Source organism: Struthio camelus, chromosome 2 (genome assembly GCF_040807025.1).
Source record: "Struthio camelus isolate bStrCam1 chromosome 2, bStrCam1.hap1, whole genome shotgun sequence".
NCBI classification, from domain to species: domain Eukaryota; kingdom Metazoa; phylum Chordata; class Aves; order Struthioniformes; family Struthionidae; genus Struthio; species Struthio camelus.
The window spans coordinates 14,922,642-14,939,087 of NC_090943.1; the positions used below are offsets into that span (position 1 = coordinate 14,922,642).

General features: G+C 37.5%; 1 long non-coding RNA gene across 1 annotated transcript; it reads left to right on the forward strand.

Annotated features, from left to right (window-relative positions):
- The first annotated feature begins 5,396 nt into the window (after nucleotides 1–5,396).
- On the forward strand, nucleotides 5,397–15,433 carry LOC138066164 (uncharacterized). Its single transcript, XR_011139407.1, has 3 exons — nucleotides 5,397–5,471; nucleotides 6,293–6,449; nucleotides 15,135–15,433. It is a non-coding gene; the product is annotated as an uncharacterized lncRNA (long non-coding RNA).
- The last annotated feature ends 1,013 nt before the right edge of the window (nucleotides 15,434–16,446 follow it).

The following is a 16,446-nucleotide window of genomic DNA, read 5'->3' on the forward strand; positions in this document are numbered from 1 at the left end:
GAGATGGAGAGCACATTAGCTTTATGCCAAATATATCTCCTGTCTTTCCCAGGAGAAAAACTACCAGACTATAGAAGCCCACTCCTACAAATAATGGTCCAAAAGAAGCTATTACTGGCTGTCACTTGTTCTTGCTCTGCCCATATCTTTGAGGCCATTTTGATGTCTAGGTGAAGCTACCTAGATCTCTTATGCAAATGCAAATCCCACTTATTGATGATGTAGGTTTTAAGTCTTCTTTACTTTGGCTAAGAAGCTATGAGAGGGCTTCAGAAGTTAAACAGCTACTGCTGATTTTGAGATAATATTGCAGCATCCTTTTTAACATTCCCTTCAATGCTTCAGTTCCCTATTAGTGCTCTGCCAAATTTAATCTTTTGGTCGGAGTTTTTCCTTGTTTCACAGTGAACCTGAGAGTGATTTTACAGTAGGAATGTAGGACTAGATAGGATCATGAGAAGGGTTAAATCCAGTGCCTTAAAATCACAGGAAGCAATGTGCCAGATGACTAATTTCAAAGGATCCAAGTAACTTCTGTAGTGCATGTCCCCATACACCATTGGCTTAAAAAAAAAACTTCCCATCATCCATTTACAAATATAAGACATGTGGTAAAAGATCAAAAGGAAGAATTGCAATTTGCCATAGGAACAGAATAGAAGAGAACAATATGCTAGCTCCCAAGTGTAGCAAAAAATTTGGTAAATAACAATTCCTACTGGTCCAGGGGAAACTCATGCTGCAGTGGAGGGCGCAATGAAAAAAATATCCTCAGTTCCTGCCCATCTGACCTGAGGGAAAATTCTCTTCATACCCCAAGTCTTGTTATCAGTTTAATTTGGAGTGCGTGAAGAAAATATGTCAACCCGGTTTTAAAAAAATTTAAAGTGTCCTAGGCATCTCTGAATGCCTTACCTCATGGCCATTTTAACTGTGGCACACCTTCTTGCTATAAAGGAAGGAAGAAAAGCTATGAAAGTAGAAGTCAAACCTTCCCTTTCTTCTCCTTCCCACCTCCCCCAGCCATTACAGGCCAGTGGAAGCCCCAGAGCGTGGGATTAATGCAATTTAAGTACAGAGCAAACAAATAGTGATCCAGTTACAGCCAGCCAGCCTCTTTTCTTAGGGCGTGGGGATCACGGCCAAGCTAAAAATGTAGCTGCCTTCCTGTGAATGGACAATAGGGAAAAGAAGATGCAGAGAGTCATTCCCTCCTTGGGAATGGGACAGTTAGAAGATCTGTGGTTATACAGCCTGTGTCCTATGGGATGACAGCACAATGATGAATACAGAGAGAATCATTTGTTCCTCTCCTCAGTAGTTAGAGTTGAATGCCTGGCAATCTACCGCTCTTAAAAGAAATATAGACACCAATTCCAAGCATGCTCTATTCAGCATTCATGGCAACAGGATCTATTTTCAGCATGAAAAAACACTCTGTTCATTTTTCATATGCTACCTGATGTAGCTGGGATTTGCACCGGGATAGAATGTGAACCACAGTTATATGGTTAGTGATGGGTAAGATCATTTAAAACTTTCATGAGGCAGAGAAACAAAAAGAAACTGTGATACACCGAACCTTGTACAGGGAAGGCAATCAGTTTTGTTTGACTTTTTTTCCCTCCCTTTATATCAGCTATTTCTCTTGAATCTATTATTCTCTAAAAGGGCCAAACAATCAGCAGATATAAAATAAAGTAGCTATCCTGAACTCAGTGGAGCTATATCAAAGGAAGACTGGTAAGAATCTCCCTTTAATTTTAATATTATCAATCAGATCACAGATTGACAGGACAGGTCTAAAAATGAAAAGAATTTAACCTCTGAATGTCATGGGTGTATATGCTTAGTAATGACTTCAGTGTAATTTAGCCAAGATCGGAATGGCTAGAACAGATTAGGAAGGCTGTGTAAAAATTGCTTTAGCCAGAGTAAAAGGTGTTTGTAGATATCCATGCAGCATAGCTTTGGATCTTCAAAGCAGGAAAAATGCAAAGTTCCATTGTGAATATTTCATTTGCATGTATCTTATGAACTGTGATGAAAATAGCAGCTTTGCAAGCTGTTCCACAACATCTTTATGAAGACGTTAAAGGGCTTTCATGAAAACACAGCAAATGGAACTGTACATTTCTGTTCAACTAAAAAGATGCTATTGATTCAAATGCTGGCATGTATCACTGTAGAGGAAAAGAAGGATGAAAAGCAGACCAGGAGTGCCACAACAGGGTCAAGTACTCATGATCTGATAAACATTCAAAGTTCACATCAATTTGACTGAATTGCCTCAACACAGTTGGTACATTTCTAGTCGTACACAATGATGGGATGGTAATGCCACCAGTAACTCAGTTACTGAGGAGGCAACTTAACTGTTTCATGTCTGTTGAGCATGAAGAGAGAATCCTTGTGGAGAGGATGCAACAAAGGACGTGCATATCTAGGGGCAAAAATTAGCAGGAAAAAAAAGCCAGGTAAAGGGCCAAAAAGTGAAGGGTTCATCATTTACTTGGAACCAAGTTGTGGGAATAAACAGCTGAGTCAAGTGAAAGTCTTGTGTATCAGGCAAAACATCTCTCTGGACGCTGTCTCTAGCAGTTAACCCAAACTCTGGATGACTCCATCAGGTGCACAGGTAGAAAGCCTATAGGTCATGGCGTAAGTCACCAAACACCAAAAGATCCTCCCCTTTCAGTGGGAAGGCCCAAATAAGAAATAGCAAATGCCACCAATCTGGCTGAATTACTCATTTGTTCTAATATGGCAGTGTTCTAGAAAAAGCTAAAATAAATCCTCCTTGGTCAAGAAGACACTCAGTACAAGACCAGTAGTAGAAGAAAGATTAAAAAAATCTCAAGAAAACAAGTCTCTCAGGGGATCTAGGTGGTCTAAGACTATGTTTCCTAGGGACATTTTTTTTCTTTTTCCATAGAGATAATAAAGAGAGTTCTCGTCAGAAAATAGCCTGTAAAAGAGAAAGATCAAGCCAAAATCTGGCTCTGCAGCAAGTCGCTTATTCTCATTTCACTGAGGTTGCTTTGAACAGTAAATCTATTATCTTTAAAAGACAATATGTTTTAAAACATCATGACAGAAAACAAACTTACAAATAAATGTTATTATCACTTATTTGTATTAAAATATAATATTTCTGTCTAACAAATTAAATGATGTGACTACAATTATCAGTTTGTTTATTTTCTTTGAGGGATGGAGTGTTTGTTTTTGGTTTTTTCACTCTGAGATGGAAATAATTGTTCCTTTCTCTGGAGAATCGGGTCCAGTAGCAAGTGTGGTCTTTTCTTGCATTGCACTAGAAGCTTATAATTCTCAGGAACATCAAAAGTTCCAGTTTATGTTTTCATTAAAAGCGCCAAGAAAAACAATCATGAACTATTAGCATGAAACAGAGTGCTTAGTCTATATGTAGCTATGCAATGGAACTGATCAAATAGTCTGCAGTATTTATTTAATTAATTGTTATTTATTAGATTACTCTGTTTTCTGTTCACATAACAACATGAATTTTTAATAAAGCTGTAAAAGCTTTAAGTCCTACTGGGTAAAATCCTGTAAGTATAATACAATTCTTAAAAGAACAATGTATTAACTTTGTTTTCTGGTAGTGTTAGCAGTGTAGCAGATTTTCAGTGTTCTTCTAACCCCTCAGGGCATCTGAGGAACTCCAGGAAACAACGGTATCGTTCAGTACTTTCTGTTTTTTCTACAAGCATTTAATACTTGATGTGATACACATGCCCTAATAGCACATGAAACAACATAACATAATGATGATCATGGCTTATACCATATACATAATGCAGCCTCTTGTTGTTCTTTCCTATTCTGTTTTGCTATTTGGTATGCAAATCCACTCTGTAGTAACCTTATCCATGCACTGCCTGTCCTGCTCATACAAATCTTTGTAGATATCCTGGATTCTGATGCCATCTGCATTTGCTTACATTTCTTGCCTTTAACAAAGAATCAGGAGTTACACAGATAGATGGGGAAGCAAAACTATTATCAGAGATTATCAGGAAAATATGCTATTTAGTTTTTTTTTTCTTTTTAGGTAATCACCTTTATTCAGGATAACATTAATACAATAACATATTGTTACTGTTAAAGTTGCATCATTTCAATACACACAGTATTACAGCAGAGAGGGGCCAGAGACTTTTCATTCAAAGGCACTGTTTTATACCAGCCCTCTTGTCAAGTAATTGCAGCGAGATCCTTCTGATTTCGTTCAGTGGTAATTCCACTGTCTACTTAAAATATCTTTTTTTGATATAATGATGGAATAGAGCTTGCCTAACAGTATCTGAGCACTACTCATTAGCTTTTAGCTCTGTTAAGAATCACGATGTTTCCCCCCCCAACTCATCTGGGAGGAGAGGGGTCATCCTGTTACCGTTTGATGGGCCTGTGCCACTGGTGCTACGGAACGCGCCTGAGGGGCGGATGCACCAACTGAAAGGCATATGAACAGGGATACCGAAGTGCACAGGCAACCGCAACCTAAGCTGATTCAGGATGGCAGTATAGGTGTTTGCGCGGTGATGAATGGATTTACAAACACTACTGGTAACATTGACAGGAGCATTTAATATCAAATAACAACTGCAATAACAGCTATAACCTGTGCACAGTGTAACTACTGTATGTATATATACATCAATATTTACAAAAAATGGAATAGATGGGTCATATGTATGCACATGCAGTTGTAAATCTTCTGGAAATAAACAGAAGCATAAAACATATATAGAAATAAAAGGAATGCTGCCCGAAAGGCTGCACTGGGCGGACGCGCCTCTCCCGGGCATCGCTGCTGTGAATTCAGTTGGCCACACCTGGCGGATGTGCCAACCCCAATGCAGAGACCGCAATTTGTGGAATTAGGCTGCACACGATGGTGCACCTTCTCCCTACCCTAGGATGGTATGGTCTTACGTACGGACGTGTGGCGACTCCCGGTCCGGTGTTCCATCCGCGAGGTCCTCTTCTGCCGGCCCGTGGGCTTTCAGCGAGCGCTTGAGCAAGGCCACACGGCTTCTTCGAGCCCTGAGAAAGGCTGCCAAGCTCTCTTTGGCACAGGGAGTGATTTCAGCGCCCGATGTCCTCTTCTTCTTCCTTCACTCCTCCACCATCGCACACACACTATCAGCGGTAGTTCTTTTACAGAGAGCCAGACAGAGGCCATAGGCATGCTTTACCTGACGTAGCCTATGCCGATTGGTTATTTCTCCGTTCTTCATTTGCCCCTAGCAGCACGCAGACCAAATTGACCATGTAAGGTGTTAAGAGGTCAGCAGCAGCCTCATACCATGTGTTCCTGTGTGGCCAATCAGTGTAAAGCAGTTGTGCCCGGGGTCATGGGGAGGACAGCCTGACCAACAGGCAGTGCTTGCCAGAGCGTTCTAGGGGGCCGGAGGGCTCAACCAGGACACATCTTCCCAAAGGTATGGTGTAATTTGCCAGTGGTTAAATGCACTGACTTGCTTGTGCGTGAACAGGTTCAGCTTACCTCGATGGGTGTAGAGAAGCCCTGCAAAACAAACCTTATGCACTAGGATTTCTCTCCCATAACCTTTCATATGTAAGGTATATATATTTAAGTCTGAGTCAGTCAGCCTTGGAGCTCCGAATAGTCAATGAAGGGAAATAGGCACTCAAGTTAATGCACCTGAGCTATCTCAGATACCTATCTGAAGATGAGTCAACATCAAAAAGGAAATCCATTGCTCTCCAAGGACAATAAAAGGTCACTCCGTAGACTTAATCGTCTAATTCTTGTCATTTTGGTTTAGATTAATATCCCACCTGAAATATCTAACATTCAAGCATCAAGGTGCATATTCCCTTTGCACCTCATAGGACTTAATGTTGTGAAAGCCAAGAAATGTAGGTAAAGGATTTGCCAGAAAGTGTCAACGGCCGGCATGGAGCACCCTTCACTGCAGTGATTCTCACATGAGTTAAGTGATCGTCTCACTTTCTTTTCTTATAAATAACTATATTCACTCAACTGATGAACCGTATAAACCTTGGTTTGTGCGCCAGGATGAGGGTGTGCATTGTTTGCAACTTCTCGTGTTTTGTAATTATTATTCTGAATACTGAAAGTGCAGAACGTTACTCAGATTTCATTTTTAGGCAGAAGGGCACTCCAGTTTTGTCAGAAAGTTCTGCTCAGGGCAAAAAATGAAAAAGAAAATAAAAGTAAAGCATAGCGCTAGCTAGCAATAAGTGTTTTGTGGTTTCTTTCTTTTTTTTTTTTTAGGCAAATAAAGTCCATCTCTCTGTTCGAAGTTTTGAACCAGTCAAAGATGCAACAAGAAAACCAAAGATATTTTTCCTTTTTGGACTTTCAGCTTTTAAAGTGTCCTCACACGTTTAATCACCGGAGTTTTACAAAACGCTTGGATGGTCAGGATAAGGTCAGTTCAAATAAGTATAAAAATTCCTCAAACTTAGTATAAGAGTGAGTAAACAAATTGGAACAGCTGGAAGGACAACTGCTGGCAGCTGTGTTTACATAATTACAGGGCAAGTCAGATCCTGAAACTAGACAAGGAAATCACAGAAAGAGGTATCAAATATTAAGAAGATACAGCTTATTAAACTTATAGATGCTCATATAGTGATATACAAATGGGCAAAACCCTCCACTGATGGAGATCACTGTTTATTGAAGTCAATGACCTCACACGAATTTATCCTAATTAAGAACTCTCTTAAGTAAATATAAATTCAATAATAAAAATTATTTGAATAGTTTACTTAATCCTCCACATCCCTATTTCTTTATTATGCTCCTAGTAAAGGCAGCTTAAGAAAAATCATTATCACATATCTTTTGGAGTCATAATTTCATTTTCCCAGTGTATTACTGAATCCAGTCTCTCTAGTATTTCTTTTACCTTCTTATGTTTCAAAAGCCCTTCTCATTCTCCTTATCTCCATGGGTGGCAACAATATCATTCTTTGCTCCTCTTAATTTTTGCCTTCAAGAATTCTCTTCTTGGTTCCCTTTCACCTTCTTTTTGGTCCTCTATCTTGTTTCACAAAATAATGTTGGAAGTGCATTTCGTATTATCTAATGTTGAGGAAATTCACCTTTCTTTCTTCCCAGACTGTTGAATAAATCCTTTTGCAGGAAACAGTACCTCTCCTGAAATGAAAATCACCCCTAAAATAAGTTCTACTTCAGCCCTTTTCAATCCCAGGGAAGTTACAATAATTTTATTATAGATGCATGTAAACCAGTAAAGCCTTTGCTTAAATGACTTTCAAATAAATGGTGATTTAATTTAATGTGGAAAAGGGTTCAACTGCTTCAGGTGTGCCTAGAGTCTGAGTTTGCATAGATTTGACTACGTTTATATCATCTTAATTAAATTAGTGTAACTTTTGAGTAGAGATGAAGCTAGAGAAAAAATTCCAGAGCATTTGTATTTATGTAATGATCTTCACTATTGTCTCCCTGCTTTTAACTTTATGTAACATGAGAAGAACCTCCTGGAGAACTTCCAGGGTCCCTAAAATTATTAATAATTTCATCCATTTATATTCACTCCTGTAATTTGTTACCTAGAAATAAATTTATGGCAGTTCTGTCTCTTCTTAAGGACGATGCTTCATGTTTATTATATATGTTCTCCCTACACCTCTGGGCAGCCTTATCTGCTTTTTTTTTTAGGAGCCAAATGGTTTGAAATCTATGACTCACTTTGCTAACTTTGCTATTAGCAAGATAGGCTAGGCTGTTATTGCTATGAGTTTGCAGTCCTAGCACTGAGTAATGGAATACATCTCAGTTGTGTTAGGTGCTGTACAAACAGAACAAAATATTAGTCTCCCCAGATCTCAGTAAGAGTTAAGGGGTAACAAGGAGAAGTCAGCGATATATGTTTAGCTTGTTTTCAGCCTGCTATTTCTAATAAATGAGCTTAGCAGACCATGTTTAATGTTCTTCAGAATTAACACAGCTTTGGCAGGATGGCATCAATGTGTTTTAAATTAAAATCACGTTTTTTGTAATTATCCTTAAAATGTATTTAATTGCTGCTCCATTCTGTTCTATCATCATTCAAATGCTACCTCAAGAGCACTAACTCAAAGCTCTTGAGTTACCCATCATCTAAAATCATATAGCTTTAGAGAACAGAATCATTCTGTTTATCGAAAAGAAGCCTTTTAAAATTTCTCAGGCAGAAAAAAAATAATCATGAAGGCACAGAGGTGAGAGATAGAAAGACTATTAAACATATTCTCACTTTCTGTCACTGCAATATTTTCCCCTGCAGTCTTTTATTTTATCTTGTCTAGCTCTAAATCTCTTAAGGCTTCCTATTCAATTTTCCTTGGGAAACCACTTCAGTGTCAAGCTCCACCTCAGGAAATTTCCCCTGATGTTCAGCGTATGTTTATATTATGTAAAATGACACATGTAAAATGCTTTTCTGTAAGCAACTTACATATATTCTTTTCTTAATCTTGTCCAAATGTCTCTGGAAGACCGGACTGAACAGGAAAAAAATACGTTCATGAGCGTGCTTGCTAACAGGGATTAAATTAGTCCACGTTTATGTCCCTTTGTATAAGGGTTTCCAAGAAGATGTGGTTCATATTTTGGATTTTGATATTTGTGCTTGGAAGCAGGAACATTAATTGATAGAAAGCAGGCACAGGGTATGAGACTGAGGAAACCAATAATTTGCAGTGTGATATTGTGAGTGTCATTATTCACATAAATAGTAGTATGAAGGAGTAGGCCAGACAGAAGAGGATGATCTGGTAGGAGGCAAGTCCATATGTGTAGCCTACTACAGTTATGCTTCATATACAAAAAGGATAAGGAAAAAAAATGAACAAAACTGGCAAAAAGGGCATTTTAATGAAAAAAAGAATTCCTTTTCTCCCCAGAAAACTGGAGAATGCAGAAAGCTGCAATGAATCCTATTTTAATCTTTTTCTCTCTTTGGCTAATTTCCTAATTGAAAGTCACAGTTGTTTGTAAAGGTCTGTCTTATGTTTAAGAAGCTTACATAATCAAATCAGTTAGTAAAGAAAAAAAACCTAAAAGTGACTTAAATGATAAGCCATAATAAAATAGCTGTAACTTACAGTTCAAAGGTGAGTAAAGAAGGTGCATTTTTATGGTATATATGATGTGAAGAATTATTAAAAATAAACTCAGGAAAATTGTGCTAGCTGTGGCAAAAAGGGCTTTTAATTCAGCTGTCCATTGTTTCTCATGAATAAACCTCACAACTCTGATTATGAATTTACTGTATATTTCTGAAGTGATATATGGTTTACAATAAATACATAAATTCTGGGGAGATGTCATATCTAACTATGATTCCTTATACATAGGATGCCTGCGCATATTCATGCTGTACACTGTTATTTCAGCATCATAGACCATGACAGTTAGAAACAGGTACCCATCACAGTGCCAAGCAAACCTGAGCACAGCTTTCTACAGAAATGATTCAAAGGGAAAAACGCTAAGCTTCGTATTCTACTTTGTGTTCTATTTTTAGCCTATGTTTAGTCAGAAGACAAAATGGACACCTGTTTCAGGAAAAAAAAAAATCTTTGTGTAATTCTAGAATGGAACAGCTGTGTTGACTGTACTGAAAAAAAAAAGTAGGACATCCAAGAAAATTGCACATAGCTTCATACTTCACACTTGATTTATTTTTTGAAACTCAAGTTAAGGAACTTCAAAGTTCACATAACTTTAGTTCTAATTAAAGCTGCCATATAGTGTAATGCTAGCAGCTATAAACATTCAGGAATGTTACAATTCCTTGCGTCTATGGTAAGCTAAGGAATTCATGCAATTGATGTCAAATTTCCTGTAAACTACATTAAAATATGTTTAATTTCCAGACAAGGATAGTAGACAATTGGGAGTGGTAAGACAATAAATTAAGAAGCGTTATAGTTTCCTGTCCAATTGCCCATGCTGATCCATGATCAGTAGGTGAAGTATAGCCTATATGAACAATAAAATAGCTTTGTTATTAATACTCAGTTGTTCAGACATGGTAAGGTTACTGCAACTGCAGCAATCTTTTGTTCAGGTGACATCTTGTAAATCTGATACTAGTTATAAGGTAAAGAGTAATATAACTGGGAAGCTAGCTGCCAATGTCTAAAAGGATGATAGCAAAAGGAAGTCTGAATAAAGTCTGAATAAGTCAGAGTAAAGTCTTCTGTATGTCAAACATTAACGTACTGAGACTAGATCGCAGTGTATTACGCATCATCCTTTTTGTTGTGCTGAATTTGATCTTTTGGCCTGACGAAATGGCAGATATTCATTCCTTCACTCAGCCAAGCACCCACTGTTCCATTCAAATTTCCGTTCAAATAAGGCTGAGTTGTAAGGCGTGAGCAGTTCTTCCATGGAAAAACACAGGAGAAACATTTACCCCTTACTCCTGGGGCTGGCCAGAAACCACAGCTATAGCTGTCTAGGGACAATCTTTCATACAGATTTCAGTTCAGCAGTGAAACGCTAGAAATCCTTACTTTGCTGATTGACGAGACAGAGATGAGGCAAAAGACATAGCAGTTACTTTACATTTCTAGCTATTTCTCTCAAGAGGTATATATGTAGTATAAGGCTCACAGGTACCATGAATGTTCTGCATTCAAATCTTTTTCTACACCTTCATCAGTGTCAGGTATTTATAAACAGGTCACCTTGGGAATGTCACATATGCACCAAACATCTGGTTCATCTGCAACTGAGGTGTTTTGAAAGTCGCATTCGCCAGGAATTTTACAGCAGATATAGTTATCTTGCAACCGCTGTCTTAGTAAATGCTCTTAAATAAGAGAGTTAGTGCACGTTTTCTATCATTGTCATTTGATTTCCTTGTATTTCTTTTGCTCTAAGGCATGGTGCAGCTTATGTAGTTAAGTGATCTCTTTCATGAACGTACAGCTAACTGAAAGATTTTCCAAATTGTCCAAAGACTATTTCTAAAAAACGAAAAATTCCACTTGCGTTAGAATAAACATATTGTGTATCACTTCACAGTTGAATTGCTGATTGACTCAGAAGAGATCTTCATTCAAATTATCTTCTATTTGATTAATAATAGAGCTTTTCCGCCAAGAAAATTGAGGGCTGGAAGCTGGGCTTCTCGCATCTCAGCCTGATCCTCAAGCAACTTAGTTGCAGCAGTAGCTACAGTTAGGTCAGACAAAGCTTTAACATTAATTGAAACAAAGCATGACTTGGAAAGGGATATTTAAACTCCAAATAAAATGGAATATTCCACTGCATATTTTCAGGTAGCTGAACTGGTGCATTTGAGGGAACCTGTCACTTCCTGCCCGCACACTCTTGTGTGTTTCTTCTGCATGGGAACGGTTGGATCTGAATGTCCACTCCGCACCTTCCTCATCTGCTTAGAGCTTTGGCTTCAGCCCCTCAGTGTTTTTGTTAGAGCAGAAGGATCTAGTCAGGTTACTTGCCCTGAGGAGTGAGAAATGAATAGCAGAAAATGTTCTGTAATTTGCATTCCTCATTTCGTAAGATGATGTGCCTATTTCTTCATTCTGGTTATATGGGGTAGAGTCTGAAGAAGCACACTATAATTATCATATAAACTAATAGGATACAGTAACAGAGGTTTGTGTTACTAACTATTGCTAGTCCTTAATCTCATTAGAAGAATAGTATCCCCCTAGGCGTTATTTCTGACACTTATCATCTGTGCAGGTGTATTTACTTTTTACTTTTCTGAAAAGTTGTGTGAACCCATTTTTAACCTCAGTTATGTATATAAATGAGAAAAGAGGTCTTGTCTTTGAATTTTCCCTGTAAAGATGTGTGTTTGCTTGTTCAGAAGAGGCTATCCTTTCTCCCCCTCAGAGTGACCCTCTATGTCTTCTTTATCATTTCTTCCAGCGGAAAAGGAAAATCTTACCATATAGAGCAGGGGGCTGGGACACTGGTTCGCTGAATACCACAAGGTGGTAGATCAGTTTTAGCAGATGCATATATCTTGTCAGACTAACTCTACTCTAGATTTCAAACTGTACATTGAATCTAAAAATGACTAATAAAGCCAAATGAAAATCACTTGAAGAACAAAATACTCTGTAGTGTGCCCTCTATTGCTTCTGAACCATGCCAGGCAGCAGTCTGTCTTCTCTTCCTGCACTCTATATTTCATAATCCCCCTTAGATCAAGTTTTTAAAGGATATTGTGTATTTAGAAGTAAGGCTTCTAAAGTTTAATAAATGTTGCTGGGCTTTTGTAAATCTAATATTATCTGTTATCTCTACTTCAAAGGGCAGAAAAGCTGCTGTTACCAGCTGGAATTTCTGACTTTTAAAACGAAAAAGTAACTGAGCATACATTCCTTATACAGGTCAAGGAAACGGGATACTATTATGACTGTGGTTTAAAAACATCAGAGAGGGAACTGAAGAGGCACCAAGTGAATTCGTCCTCCATTTTTTCGTTAACATCTTCCCTGTCAAAGCGATTGGTAACAATTCAGACAATAACAGTCTTCCTCATTAAATTAAATGGTGGATTGAATCAAAAAAATCCTGCCTTTATTATTATTCTTCATGCCGCTAGTCAATGTTTTCCAAATCAAAAGGTATAACTAAAACAAGGTTTGCAGGAAGATGTCTTTTAGGAGGCCAACTGAAAAGTTACGCTGCTATTTTCTTCAGCTCATTATTGTAACTGCAATATTACTATCATCAGTGTGGTAGTGAAAGTTCCCACGCAAAAGACTTATACCAAATGACAGTACTGCGCTTGAAATAGCATTTTCAGTTATTTTGTCCATATCGTCTGACTTATTGGACTATATCAAAATTTTCATATGCAAAAAGATAGTTACATTATGCTATTCTAAGGTTCCTTAAACATTCTCTCTGTATCACTGTCAGTAGCTACATTTCTATGGGTCTTAGCAGTTTTTGGATCATAACCCTTCTATAACTTCCATATTTAAGTCAGAGATCCCACAAGGATAGTTTGCAATCATCCACCTTTTCAGAGAGAGAATGGAGGATAGAGATGATAGGGATGGGATTCAACTTCACATTAGCCATTTACAAGTTATGTATCTGGCTTAAGCTATTTACTAAATTTTCTGCTAAACTCCGTGGGGGGAGAGAGACACATCCAGATGGCAAGTCCATAGATAGTGTCTAAAATTGCAAATATCAGGCTCGCCCTTTGGAAGTCCTCCTTCTTTTTTCCATTGGTTATAGGGGAAGCCTAGAAAACAAGTAAAGCAGGGGGTCCGAATTTTAAATGGTAGAATTAGGTGAGATAAACCCTATGCAAAGCGTAGCTCAGCGTAGTTTAAGAAGGCAGTTTCCCAGAAGATTTCTTTAATCTAGATGGAGCTTTGTGCAGATATGGCTGTACTGTAGTCCCAGAGTACAAGTTGAAGTATTCTGCACTGAAACCTCTCAAGGTACTCACCTTAAACTCATGCTGGAAGTCAAAGACTGAATATTTGAGGCATTATCCTCAAATATAGACTAAAATCCTGTCTTGAACCATCTGTCCTTTCAAATTCTTTCTATAATTATAAGCTGATTTAATTTATGCAGAGCAGTTTAATATTGAAAGCCTCACCATTTACTTTAGGAGTCTATCTAGTAAATGTCAAGAATTTCCTATTTTCAGCTTTTAGCCTGTTATTCTCTCTTTAGACCTTTCTTACTATAATAAGTAATTCTCTTCCTGCAGTGCACATGAATTTTCACTAGAAAACTTGGCTTAGTCTCTCAACTCCCTGCTCTTCATTTAAGCTACCTATAGAACAGAGAAGAGAACCTGCCCAAAAAAAGAGGATATCATCTCTTTGATACTTTTGAATGATGTGCTTGGCCTTTAGCGTAAGAAGTTTGGACTTTGCTGATCTAGATGCTCCCAAGAGGGGCTTGCATGCAAATGTTGACCTGATATAACCTTGCTTAGCTTGTGAATTGACAAGATTGTAGCACATGATTGTATGGTTTCTCTTAATTAATTTGCCATTATATTTCCACAATCTTGAGAGAGAAGGAGATTTTTAGCGCTTTATTCATTTTCGAATATCTATCCCTTGGCTGCAGTCCTGAAGTTAATGCTCACTAATAGTGTGTTCTTTGTCTGCCCAGTTACCAGGGTCATCGTTTTTCAAAAGAGCCCTACAGAATGTAGAAATGATTCTTCAGAAACTGTTTTTCTTTTTAACAGAGACTGTCTCTATGTTCCTTTTTGCTTTATAGCCTACAGCTGAGATGTTTTGCTCTGCCAGTTTTTTTTTTCTGCACAGTCCAATTCCTCAGTCATCAGAAAGTGAACCTTGCATTTAATTGTTTTATTAGACAAAGTCACAATAAAACAAGTATAAATTCTCCTAATCAGAGAGTATCTTGATCTGATTTTAGTTGGTACAGAACCACCTTCAGGATGACATCGCTTACAGTTGCAAATAGAGTAGGATAAAGATGCTTTTCATAAAATAGAAATTATGATCAAAAGCACAATCCAGAATGTGGTGAACTGTAAATAAATGTTCGTGCTCAGTAGCATTTTGATAGTATTTTTGTAGTTATTTTTACCAAAAAACAAGAAAAATATGTTTTCTATCCTGAGAATGGAAAGAATCTGAAATTCTGAAGTAGGACGAAAATTAAAGAGAATAAAAAAATGAAACTGTTCTTTAGATTTCATTAGCAGACTTTGGCCGTTTAATAGGAACTTTTATGGTTTCAGTCATCGTAGATACCGTGCTGGAGGAAAAAGAAGGACTTGAAATGGGATCTGAGATACACTACATAGAGATACACTAGATAAAGAGAAAATAAATAATAGTTTTAATACACTGAGGGAGACTATGATGTCTAAACATATTTTTAAAGGAAATGCTTCCTATTTCAAATACAACAGATACCTTAAGGCTTCAAAGGAAGCGTTTTTTCAGTCATCAAACTGTTCTGCTTGCCTGTAAAAAAGAGGATGCATGATGAGCTTTCTTAATTTCACAATTTAATTGATCAAAGAATATAAAAACATTAAATAATTTGTTTGATTTTGAGTTGTTGTTGGGTTTTTTTTTTTTTTTTTGTCTAGCATGAAGCCCAGTAGAACTTCACATCTTCAAATACTGATGAAGAGATAAATACCTGGTGCCATATCACTGTTCTGGAGTTCAGAATGATGAGTTCATAAGGAAAAGGCATTTCCACATGGCAAGAACCTGCAGTCCTATTCACTCACAGATTTTTCTGCTGAGATGTATTTAAAAGTCTTCGGAGTGTTCCATCAACTTTAAATTTCAGCTGACCTACGTCTTTGCATTATTGCCCTTGATCTTTTAAAAGCTTCCAGTTTCCTTAATAAAAATCACATGACATATCTATTCCTTTCAGAAACCTGCATAATTTAAGATATGCATCAGCAGCCTGGTAAATTCAAGTGAAATCAAACATGCTTTGGAAAGAATTTAAGTCATTTTCTATAAATAAATGAGAGAAGCCTGTGCTAGACAAACAGGAAAATTAATCATGTGTGGTAGAATTGCTTCAGGTATTTAGCTATTCAGCAAACACTCTAGAATAATTTCAAGAATTAATACTGTTGTATTATTGGCATGTTTTACATTCAGTTCTTGGATAAGAACATAAACAGGTATTCATCCATTCACGATCTGATCATCTGTTATTTCAAGCTCAATAGGATTTATCTACCTTTCTAAAAGTACAAGGAAAGCCTATTTCTTCACATTCTATATTTTCAAGGGAGTTTACTGTTTATGCATGCTGATCACAGTTGGGTGTAATATATCTATGTGTCAGAAATTGGAACAGGCAGTAGACATTATAGATGAATTGCCAGGAAATTACCCAAAGTGTGCTGACTTCCCAAATTCCTTCAAATGACTTAACAGGCTTGACATGGTGGCTCAGTGTACTGTTCGCTTAGGGGACTTTAGGAGAATCAGTGCTTCCAATCCATTGCTAAGGTTTGGCTTTTCAGGTTTTAACATTTACATAGCAATAGGAAGCTCATGGAGCCTGTGAAAGAAAAGCACTTCAGTCAGTATTATTATCAATAACAGCGATCAAATTCATCTGTAGAATTCAAATTAAAAAACTCTATTCTTCTAAGAAAAAATAGATAGGGAGATCATATTATTACTGTTCCTGTGCTTATAAGCAGCATCACCTTTGATCGGAAAGGCTTTCGGTTCAAGGCAGCACTAGCAGTAGCAGAAGCGCTCATTCCTGATGACACAATGAAGTGTGTAAGGGTGACAGGCTTATGACTAACGGCACTGCATACCTTCAGCAAATCACTCATTTGCCTAGTTCTGGCTGATATAATTCTGTGACCTATGAAATTAAAAGCAGAAGCCTTGATTTTCTCTTTATAGTTTCTTGCA